This window comes from Oncorhynchus kisutch, unplaced genomic scaffold (assembly GCF_002021735.2).
Source record: "Oncorhynchus kisutch isolate 150728-3 unplaced genomic scaffold, Okis_V2 scaffold4015, whole genome shotgun sequence".
Classification (NCBI taxonomy): domain Eukaryota; kingdom Metazoa; phylum Chordata; class Actinopteri; order Salmoniformes; family Salmonidae; genus Oncorhynchus; species Oncorhynchus kisutch.
Genome location: NW_022265960.1, coordinates 15,339 through 27,527, shown reverse-complemented (window position 1 = coordinate 27,527; position 12,189 = coordinate 15,339). Strand labels below are relative to the sequence as shown.

Genomic DNA, 12,189 nt, shown 5'->3' with positions numbered 1-12,189 from the left:
AAGATTAATGAGAAATAATAATCTCAACCTAGTAGTATTGGTCATCACAGCATCAGCCCAGAAAGATATGAAGCAGGGATTGGACTGTGGGCTGAAGTTCAGACGCCTGACTATTCTCCTACCCCCTATCTTGGGACTTTCATTCCCAGGCCAAAGTTTCTCCCTGAGGGGCCCCAGTGGTAGACAGGATCCAGCTAGTAAGCAGTCCTAGGCCATGAGGCTCTTCCTTAGGTTCAGACATGCATCCATTCTAACTGTTTCCTCAACCATGATTAGGCCTACAACAGTGTAGTCTCCACTTACCATGCTCCCAAGCCCTGTTTATCACTGGGCTGTTGGGGAAGTCTGGAAGTGGAAATCGAGGCTAACAACATCCTGGCTCTGTTGCCCCATGACTATGCCGGGGCCTGAAGGAGAGCCAGAGCCACATCAATGAGGAGTGCTCCATTCAGAAAATCTCACTTCTCAACTGTGCTGCTGCTTATGGCTCATTAACATTCCAAGCTTGATGTGCTCTGCATACAAGATCCCAGATGTGTTTGTTTTTGTCCCGTGTAAATATTAATTTATTTTTTGTATACATTGAAATAATTTAATCTCTTTTTTTCCATTTTCAAATTAAATATACCTTCCTGCAACCCGCCTCACTCAATGTGGTACGGATCTGCTATTTTTTTTAGACCTTATAACTAGAGGTCGACCGATTTAATCGGAATGGCCGATTTCAAGTTTTCATAACAATCAGAAATCGGTATTTTTGGGCGCCGATTTGATTTTTAATTACAATTTGTATACCTTTTACTTAACTAGGCAAGTCAGTTAAGAACACATTCTTATTTTCAATGACGGCGTAGGAACGGTTGGTTAATTGCCTTGTTCAGGGGCAGAACGACAGATTTTTCACCTTGTCAGCACGGGGATCCAATCTTGCAACCTTACGGTTAACTAGTCCTACGCTCTAACCACCTGCCTCTCGTTGCACTCCACTCCACAACTGCCTGTTACGCGAATGCAGTAGAAGCCAAGGTAAGTCGCTAGCTAGCATTAAACTTATCTTATAAAAAACAATCAATCATAATCACTAGTTAACTACACATGGTTGATGATATTAGTAGTTTATCTTGCAGCGTGTCCTGCGTTGCATATAATCGATGCAACGCTGGGGGATGATTTAACAAAAGCGCATTTGCGAAAAAAGCACAATCGTTGACGACTGTGCCTAACCATAAACACGATGCCTTTCTTAAAATAAATACACAGAAGTATATATTTTTAAACCTGCATATTTAGCTAAAAGAAATCCAGGTTAGCAGGCAATATTAACCAGGTGAAATTGTGTCACTTCTCTTGTGTTCATTGCACGCAGAGTCAGGGTATATGCAACAGTTTGGGCAGCCTGGCTCATTGCGAACTAATTTGCCAGAATTGTACGTAATTATGACATAACATTGAAGGTTGTGCAATGTAACAAGAATATTTAGACGTATGGATGCCACCCATTAGATAAAATACGGAACCGTTCCGTATTTCACTGAAAGAATAAACGTCTTGTTTTCGAGATGATAGTTTCCGGAATCGACCATATTAATGACCTAAGGCTCGTATTTCTGTGTGTTATTATGTTATAATTAAGTCTATGATTTGATAGAGCAGTCTGACTGAGCAATGGTAGGTAGCAGCAGGCTCATAAGCATTCATTCAAACAGCACTTTTGTGCGTTTTGCCAGCAGCTCTTCGCAAGCACAGCGCTGTTTATGACTTCAAGCCTATCAGCCTAATGGCTGGTGTAACCGATGTGAAATGGCTAGCTAGTTAGCGGGGTGCGCGCTAATAGTGTTTCAAACGTCACTCGCTCTGAGACTTGGAGTATTCCCCACGGCTTTTGTGGAGCGATGGGTAACGCTGCTTCGAGTGTGGCTGTTGTCGATGTGTTCCTGGTTCGAGCCCAGGTAGGGGCGAGGAGAGGAACGGAAGCTATACTGTTACACTGGCAATGCTATAGTGCCTATAAAAACATCAAATAGTCAAAGGTATATGAAATACAAATGGTATAGAGAGAAATAGTCCAATAAATACTATATTAACTTCAACCTAAAACCTCTTACCTTGGAATATTGAAGACTCATGTTAAAAGGAACCACCAGCTTTCATATGTTCTCATGTTCTGAGCAAGGAACTTAAACGTTAGCTTTTTTTACATGGCACATATTGCACTTTTACTTCTCCAACACTTTGTTTTTGCATTATTTAAACCAAATTGAACATGTTTCATTATTTATTTGAGGCTAAATGGATTTTTATTGATGTATTATATTAAGTTAATATAAGTGTTCATTCAGTATTGTTGTAATTGTCATTATTACAAATAAATAAATAAAAATCGTCTGATTTAATCGGTATCGGCGTTGAAAAATCATAATTACTAGCTATTTAGTCATTGTTAGCCACTGCTAGCGGTCTTTACCCATAGCTCAGACACCAGCCACTTTAGCCCGTATAATACCTGCCAGTTTGCACAGCGCGATATCAGCCCTGAGCATATTGGACTGCTTTTTTTCCCTCCACGATATCACTGGAATCCTGCCGCAAGCTCTGGACCATTACACTGGATCATTGCAGCTAGCTAGCTGCTACCGAGTAACTATTGTCCAGAAGCATGCACCAGTTAGCCTCGAGCTAGGCCCATCTCCCGGCTAGTAAACGAAGTACACCAACTACAATACCTCTCTTGCCAATTGGCCTGGACCCTTTGTCGACACGGAGCCCCGCCGATCCATCACGACTTGTCCCGTCAGTAGAGGTAGTCATCTTAAATAAGCATGCCCCTTTCAAATTTAGAACTAATGACAGATATAGCCCTTAGTTCACTCCAGACTTGACTGCCCTTGACCAGCACAAAAACATCCTGTGGCGTTAGCATCGGATAGTCCGCGCGATATGCAACTTTTCAGGGAAATCAAGAACCAAAATACTCACACAGTTAGTTAGTTAGGCTAGTTCCAAAAAGTTTTGGGACACTGTAAAGTCCATCGAGAATAAGAGCACCTCCTCCCAGCTGCCCACTGCACTGAGGCTAGGAAACACTGTCACCACTGATAAATCCACGATAATCCACGATAATCGAGAATTTCAATAAGCATTTCTCTACGGCTGGCCATACTTTCACCTGGCTACCCTAGCCAACAGCTCTGCACCCCCCGCAGGAACTGGCCCAAACCCCCCGCTTCTCCTTCACCTAAATCCAGACAGCTGATGTTCTGAAAGAGCTGCAAAATCTGGATCCCTACAAATCAGCTGGGCTGGACAATCTGGACCCACTATTCCGAAAAGTATCCACCGCCAATCTCAACCTCAAACTTCAACCTCTTTCGTATCATCTGAGATTCCTCAAGATTTTAAAGTGACTGCTGTCATCCCCCTCTTCAAAGGGGAAGACACTCTAGACCCAAACTGTTATAGACCTATATCTATCCTGCCATGCCTTTCTAAAGTCTTCGAAAGCCAAGTGAACAAACAGATCACCGACCATTTCGAATCCCACCGTACCTTCTCCGCTATGCAATCCGGTTTCTGAGCTGGTCGAGAGCGTGGCTGAGGTGCACCCAACGTCCTAAACGGTATCATAACCGCCATCAATAAGAGACAATACTGTGCAGCCGTCTTCATCGACCTGGCCAAGGCTTTCGACTCTGTCAATCACCGTATTCTTATCGGCAGATTCAATAGCCTTGGCTTCTCAAATGACCGCCTTGCCTGTTTCGCCAACTACTTCTCAGAGTTCAGTGTGTCAAATCGGAGGGCCCGTTGTCCGGAACTCTGGCAGTCTCTATGGGGGTGCCACAGGGTTACATTTTCGGGCCAAGTTTTTTCTATGTCAATGATGTCACTCTTGCTGTGGGTGATTCTTTGATCCACCTTTACGCAGACGACACCATTCTGTATACATCTGGCCTTTCTTTGGACACTGTTAACAAACCTCCAAACGAGCTTCAACGACATACAACACTCCTTCCGTGGCCTCCAACTGGTCTTAAATGCTAGTAAAACTAAATGTATGCTCATCAACCGATCGCTGCCTGCACCCGCCCGCCCGACTAGCATCACTACTCTGGACAGTTCTGACTTAGAATATGTGGACAACTATAAATACCTAGGTGTCTGGACAGACTGTAAACTCTCCTTCCATACTCACATTAAATCTAGAATCGGCTTCCTATTTCGCAACAAAGCTTCCTTCACTCATGCTGCCTAACATACCGTTGTAAAACTGACTATCCTACCGATCCTTGACTTCGGTGATGTCATTTACAAAATAGCCTCCAACACTCTACTCAGCAAACTGGATTTAGTCTATCACAGTGCCATCCGTTTTGTCACCAAAACCCCATATACTACCCACCACTGCGACCTGTATGCTCTCATTGGTTGGTCCTCGTTACGTATTCGTTGCCAAACCCACTGGCTCCAGGTCATCTATAAGTCTTTGCTAGGTAAAGCCCTGCCTTATCTCAGCTCACTGCTCACGATAGCAACACCCACCCGTAGCATGCGCTCCAGCAGGTATATTTCACTGGTCATCCCCAAAGCCAACACCTCATTTGGCCGCCTTCCTTCCAGTTCTCTGCTGCCAATGACTGGAACGAATTGCAAAAATCACTGAAGCTGGAATCTTATATCTAACTTTAAGCGAAAACTTGAACTCGGCCCTAATTAATCGGCTATTCTGATTAATCGGTCGACCTCTAGTTCAGAGGAGACTGCATGAATCAGGTCTTCATGGTCGAATTGCTGCAAAGAAACCACGACTAAATGATACCAATAAGAAGAGACTTGCTTGGGCCAAGAAACACAAGATCTTTGTTTACAACTGCCGGGTCTTTGTGAGACGCAGAGTAGGTGAACGGATGATCTTGGCATGTGTGGTTCCCACAATGAAGCATGGAGGAGGTGTGGTGGTGTGGGGGTGCTTTGCTAGTGACACTGTCAGTGATTTTATCTAGAATTCAAAGCACACTTAACCAGCATGGCTATCACAGCATTCTGCAGCGATAAGCCATCCCATCTGGTTTGTGCTTAGTGGAACTGTCTTTTGTTGTTCAATAGGACCTCATTTGGCCGCCTTTCGTTCCAGTTCTCTGCTGCCTGTGACTGGAACGAATTGCAAAAATCGCTGAAGTTGGAGACTTTTATCTCCCTCACCAACTTCAAACATCTGCTATCTGAGCAGTTAACCGATCGCTGCAGCTGTACATAGTCTATCGGTAAATAGCCCACCCATTTTTACCTACCTCATCCCCATACTGTTTTTATTTATTTACTTTTCTGCTCTTTTGCACACCAATATCTCTACCTGTACATGACCATCTGATCATTTATCACTCCAGTGTTATTAATCTGCAAAATTGTAATTATTCGCCTACCTCCTCATGCCTTTTGCACACAGTGTATATAGACTCCCCTTTTTTTCTACTGTGTTATTGACTTGTTAATTGTTTACTCCATGTGTAACTCTGTGTTGTCTGTTCACACTGCTGTGCTTTATCTTGGCCAGGTCGCAGTTGCAAATGAGAACTTGTTCTCAACTAGCCTACCTGGTTAAACATTTTTTTTAAAGGACAATGACCCAACACACCTCCAGGCTGTGTAAGGGCAATTTGACCAGAAGGAGAGTGATTGAGTGCTGCATCAGATGACCTTGCCTCCACAATCACCTGACCTCAACCCAATTGAGATGGTTTGGGATGAGTTGGACTGCAGAGTGAAGGAAAAGCAGCCAACAAGTGCTCAGCATATGTGGGAACTCCTTCAAGACTGTTGGAAAATAATTCCAGGTGAAGCTTGTTTTCGAGAATGCCAAGAGTGTGCGACGCTGTCATCAAGACAAAGTGTGGCTACTTTGAAGAATCTCAAATATAAAACATATTTTGAGTTGTAAAAAACTTTTTGGGGTTACTACATGATTCTATGTGTGTTATTTCATAGTTTTGATGTCTTCAATATTATTCTACAATGTATAAAATATTAAAAATAAAGAAAAACCCTTGAATGAGTAGGTGTGTCCAAACTTTTTTGTTTTATACCCCCTTTTCCTCACCAATTTCGTGAAATCCAATTGGAAGTTACAGTCTTGTCCCATCGCTGCAATTCCCGTACAGACTCGGAAGAGGCGATGGTCGAGAGCCATGCATCCTCCGAAACACGACCCTGTCAAGCTGCACTGCTTCTTGACACACTGCTCACTTAACCCGGAAGCCAGCCACACCAATGTGACGGAGAAAACACAGTTCAACTGGTGACCGACGTCGGCGTGCATGCGCCCGGCCCGCCACAAGGAGTCGCTGGATAGCGATGGGACAAGGACATCCCGTCCTGCCAAACCCTCCCCTGACCCGGACAACCTCGGGTCTGTAGTGACGCCTCAAGCACTGCGGTGCAGTGCCTTAGACTGCTGTGCCACTGGGGAGGCCGGCTTTGTGTAATTCTATTAGACTTGTTCAAACCTGCTGCATACATTGTCCACTGTATAATACCTTCACCCGTGGCTAGATTCCCCTGTGACTTTAGGATGACACATGCTTTTTTCTCTTTCTCCTTAGCTTCCTGTTAAAACGGGACATCAGAACAACCACACCAAAGTCAGCACAGAGCACAACAAGGAATGTCTCATCAACATCTCTAAGTACAAGTTCTCCCACGTCATCAGTGGCCTCACAAACATACTAAAAAATGTGAACAACATGGTAAGTGGCGTTTTTTAACGTGTCTCTTTTAGCTATGGGGATCACCACGTTGCATGTTATCAACTCTACCTCCTGGAAGGCGTGTATTGAGTCAAAACTCAGTCAACTCAAGCTTAGGAAGCATGCTAAGGGCTGGAAGTGGTGTTTGCCAAATCACTGTGTCTGTAACCTGTCCTGTACCCACCCTGTACCCACCCTCTCCTCTCCTCTCTCCAGCGGATATTCGGGGAAGCTGCTGAGAAGAACCTCTACCTCTCCCAGCTGATTATCCTGGACACACTGGAGAAGTGCCTGGCATCGGTGAGGAAAACCTTTACCGTCTGCATCTACTGTATACCTTATTACGTCACCATTTAGTTGGTCTGCTAACCAACCCCCTACACTTGCTTCTGTGTGTTTGTTGTGTATAAACATTTCCCCATTTTTGTTTTTCCCTAGCCTGTCCCATATTAGTCCTATGGCCTCCCCCAACTCAAACAGTTTTCTGTTGACTGAATTTAATTGAACATTGCCAGTCAAGAGCATTGGCCTCAAAATATTGCACCAATATTCTAAAACGCTTTAAGTATCCCAACACAACGCCAGTATTACATTGGTTCAATGGATCATGGATGCCCCTGTTCTCTCTCTCTGCTTTTTCCAGACACATAGACCTACACTTAAACCCCTTTCTTCACTCGTGCGTTCTCTTCACTTCTGAAATGGGTGCCTCAGTTCTGCAACCCTGCAGCAGAAGATTACATTTCCAGGTGTTTCCTCGACTTGAGTTAGTGCTTTCACAGCCTCCAATGGGATCGCTGAGAGTTTCCTGTATAGGTTTTTCATTAGGGCATGTCGTCAGACGGAAGCCAGCTGCTCCCCTCATGGACGCTATGGAATTTATGTTACAAATGTTTAAGTATAGTAGTCGCCTTATTTTGTGTTAAGACTATTTCCTACATATGGGTGAGCTACAGGTTTGGAATGCAGTTGTATGCAGTCTGTCCTGGTATGAGGCTGCCAGTTTAACTCGTGTAGTTTTGGGAATTAGCCAACGGGAGCACTGGTGAATCCCAGGTAGGGACATGCTGTGTTTGTGCCACTGAGCAAGGCACTTAACCCACATAAGTGTATTTCATGTCCAGCTGTATAAATCCAAAATATGTGAGAAGTTGCCACTGATAACCTGAAAAGCACTCATTGTTTTCTCAGAGAACCTGGAGATGCCAGCTTACACACACCCTATCCTCTCATGTCTTCTCTCTCTTTGTCTCTGTATTCCTCTTGTGTGTATGTACTGATATGTACGTGGAACTGATAGATGCACACACACACTACATGTTACTGTTTTTAAATGTATGTAAATTGTAAAGTCTTTTGTCTGTAAATTATTTTTCGTTATGTGTTGGACCCCAGTAAGACTAGCTGACATCGGCTAACGGGGATCCTAATAAATCAAATCAAATCCTCCCAGCAATCAAAGGACTGCCTGCGTCTGGACGAGACCATGCTGGTGAAGCAGCTGCTGCCAGAGATCTGTCACTTCATCCACACGTACCGTGAGGGCCACCAGCACGCTGCTGAGCTCCGTGCCTCCGCCTCAGGGGTCCTCTTCTCCCTCAGCTGCAACAACTTCAACGCTGTTTTCAGCCGCATCTCCACCAGGTAACCCTGATCCTGAGGAACTGCAGACTGTGTTGGCTAATTAATTCACTGTCACTATCACTGTGTTGATGAGCAGTTGATCAGATGTGTTAGTACAGGGCTGGAATAATAGCCTGCCCACCTTGTTGTTCTTCCAAGGTCAATGGCAACTGACCTACATTATCTTTTGTGGAAAAATGCATTTGTGTCTTTAAAAACTTCCACCAGACCTGATTTTCCCAAAAGTGTAATATTACAAATATTTCAAATGAAGTTATGTCTTCAGAAGTAATGATGAGGTGACTGTTTGGGCACCCTTTCTACTTATGCCATATGCCTTGTTTGCATACCTCAGCACTTCAGTTAAACAGCCAGCCATGGACAATGTCACTGAGAATGAACTGTTAACCCAGTCATGACGGAAATCCCTCCCTCCCCACCCAGGATGTTCAGGATGGTGCAACGTTACAGAATGTTCAGATGAACAATAAAACAGGGAATCCTGTTACCTCTTAGGTTAATTGTCCCCCACAATGAAATCAGGAAGGGGACTGTGGATCTGCCTCTGTCCGTTAGTATGTTTGTCACACGCGATATCTCAGACAGTGCTGGCCCGATTTTTACTGAACTTGGATTAATAACGCGTCTTGCCATAGAGATACAACATTTACAAAATTACACTGATTGGCTAAAGGGGGTGCTATAGTATTCAACTGAAATTCCAAATGATGAACAAGCATATCTCCTGCCCCGTTTGAGCTACAGTCATGTCATTTTTTTATATGCATGCATTTCCTCATTAGAAACACATTTCCCATAACAACCAATATCATTTCAGGAACTTGCAAACTAAATGTCTTTCCACATGTTTTGAATTGGCGCTTGTTGCATCCATATGCCGCATATTCGCGCCATTGTAAATTGGAGACTGGACTTGATAGGTCTCCATCCGTTAGTACATTCGTACAGTTGTACCTTCATCACACATGATGTCTCAGACAGCACTGGCCTGATTTTTGAAGAAACTTGTATCATTCACCCATCTTCCCATAGAGATTTATGTGGATTGTCTCAAAGGGGGTGCTATAGTAATCAACTGAAATTCCAAACTTTGAACAAGCATATCTCCAGTCCCGTTTGAACTATTGTCATGAAATGTGGTTCATATATGCAGCCCCTCATGAGCAACTAGGTTCCCATAACAACCTATATAATTTTGGTACTTACAAATTACATTTCTTTCCACACAACATACTTTGTAATAATTGTCTCTAATTGACACAAGGAGCAATACATCATCCATGGGGGACATGTTTACTGTAGACTGGCAACATTCAGAAAGTTTCACGTCATTGATAAACTCATGTCAGTTTCCTGTCTTGAAGGATGAGGGGATGATGTCAAAAAGGCAACCTCTACAAGGCTGTCCTCTTTTCCCTCTCTTCCACCCCCTCTTCTTTCCCTCCTTTCTCCTGAGAAACTGGTAGAATTATATCTCTGTATGTCATGTTTGACTGGACGAACTTGTTCCATGGCAGTGTCTGAGAGTCCTTATCCATTGTGTTCTCCCTCAGGTTGCAGGAGCTGACAGTCTGCTCAGAAGACACTGTGGATGTGCACGATATAGAGCTCATGCAGTACATCAACGTGGACTGCTCCAAACTTAAAAGACTGCTCCAAGGTAGCTACACACTCACTCAATTCCTTGTATGTCATACTCTTTTTTTAAATAGTTTTTTGCTAATACTCTATTACTTTTTACTACATCCTCTCAGAAACGGTATTAAAATTCAAAGCCCTGAAGAAACCTGCCCAACTTGCCGTCATTAACAGTTTGGAAAAGGTTTGTGCACCAATATATCTATATTCAGTGCTGCTGTTTTGTGTTTATGAAGTTGGTGTATTATTATATACTACATGGCCAAAGGTATGTGGACACCCCTTCAAATTAGTGGTTTTGGCTATTTCAGCCACACCAGTTGCTGACCGGTGAGCTGTGAAGTGATGGGCCACAAGCTCACAGAATGGGACCACTGAGTGCTGAAGTGCGTAGTGTACTTGCCTGTTTTTGGTTGCAATACTCACTACCGAGTTCCAAACTGCCTCTGGAAGCAACGTCAGCACAAAAACTGATGTCTGGAGATTCATGAAATGGGTTTCAAGCTCATCACCATTGGACTCTGGAGCAGTGGAAACGTGTTCTCTGGAGTGATGAATCACGGTTCACCATCTGGCATTCCGACGGACAAATCTGCATGTGGATGCCAGGAAAATGCTACCTGCCCCAATGCGTAGTGTCAAGTGTACAGTTTGGTGGAGGAGGAACAATGGTCTGTGGCTGTTTTTCATGGTTCAGGCTAGGCCCCTTAGTTCCAGTGAAGGGAAATCTAAACTCTACAGCTTACAATGACATTCTAGGCGATTCTGTGCTTACAACTTTGTGGCAACAGTTTGGAGAAGGCCCTTTCCTGTTTCAGCATGACAATGCCCCCATGCACAAAGCAAGGTCCATACAGAAATGGTTTGTTGAGACCGGTGTGGTAGATCTTGACTGGCCTGCACAGAGCCCTGACCTCAACCCCATCGAACACGTTTGGGATGAATTGGAACGCCGACTGCGCGCCAGGCCTAATCGCACAACATCAGTGCCCAACCTCACTAATGCTCTTGCAGCTGAATGGAATCAAGTTTCCGCAGCAGTGTTTGAACATCTAGTGGAAAGCCTTCCCAGTAGAGTGGAGGCTGTTATAGTAGCAAAGGGGGACCAACTCCTTATTAATGCCCATGATTTTAGAATGAGATGTTTGACTAGCAGGTGTCCACATACCATTGAACATGTAGTGTATTATTCATGGTATTCACTACTGCCACCTCTTGGCTGCTGATGAAAGGTTTAAAATACAATTTTCCACTTTGAGGACATCACAGGTTGCAGGTTTCCATTGATGCAGGTTTCCATTGATCCAGGTTTATTGGAAAAAACATTGAAATGTGTAATGAAATGGCAGCTATAGGAAAAATGCTCTAAAGATTGACACCATTCTTTAAACTTTCTTTATTGCTACAAATGATGATAGAAGCAATGTTTTTCAAATAAATGTTGATTGCCAAATAGTGTTGACGGTACACAGAGCACTATGCAAGTTTTACTATCCCATTATTTCAGATCAACTGCAGTGCAAAGTTCACCATGACAATAAATTGGCACATAGGAATTATTAGACTATGGCAGATTAGTAAATTCTTGCGCTCTATCCATGCTGGCCTTTGTGGGCTACCTGAGACATGGGACAGATGGCTGGGAGGGAATCCAGGCTGTCGCCATATTAATCATGTGCAATTTGCCTAAATGGATAATGGAAACACTTCAACTCCTTCATGTTTATTCAACACCAGGTTTTTGTGAAAACGTCTTCTGTTTGTTGGTGTGACGTCATTACGTCCAGCTGTTTTTATCGACACAAGACAGTTGGATGGAAATGCACCGTAGCAGGCAATTGATCTGTGGCTTCGGAAAGTATTCAGATCCCTGGACTTTTTCCACATTTTGTTACATTACAGCCTTATTCTACATTTATTTTGCAAATGTATTAAAATGATTTTCTATTCAAACGTTCTAAATGTCGCTAATAAATCACTGGAAAAGTTCATGGAAACATAGCTACTGTCCCATTCTAGAGAGGACAGTGCTAAATATTTGTGTTCCTCCCCAGGCCTTTTGGAACTGGGTAGAGAACTACCCTGATGAGTTTACCATGCTCTACCAGAGACCACAGACAGACATGGCAGGTCAGTATTCTCAAGTGCCTTGTATTGGACTGAAACA

The 12,189-nt window shown here is 43.6% G+C and overlaps 1 pseudogene; it reads left to right on the top strand.

The window, feature by feature from the left end:
• The window catches only part of LOC116373076 (neurofibromin-like), a 30,265-nt pseudogene that overhangs the window by 2,758 nt on the left and 15,318 nt on the right, over positions 1-12,189 (top strand).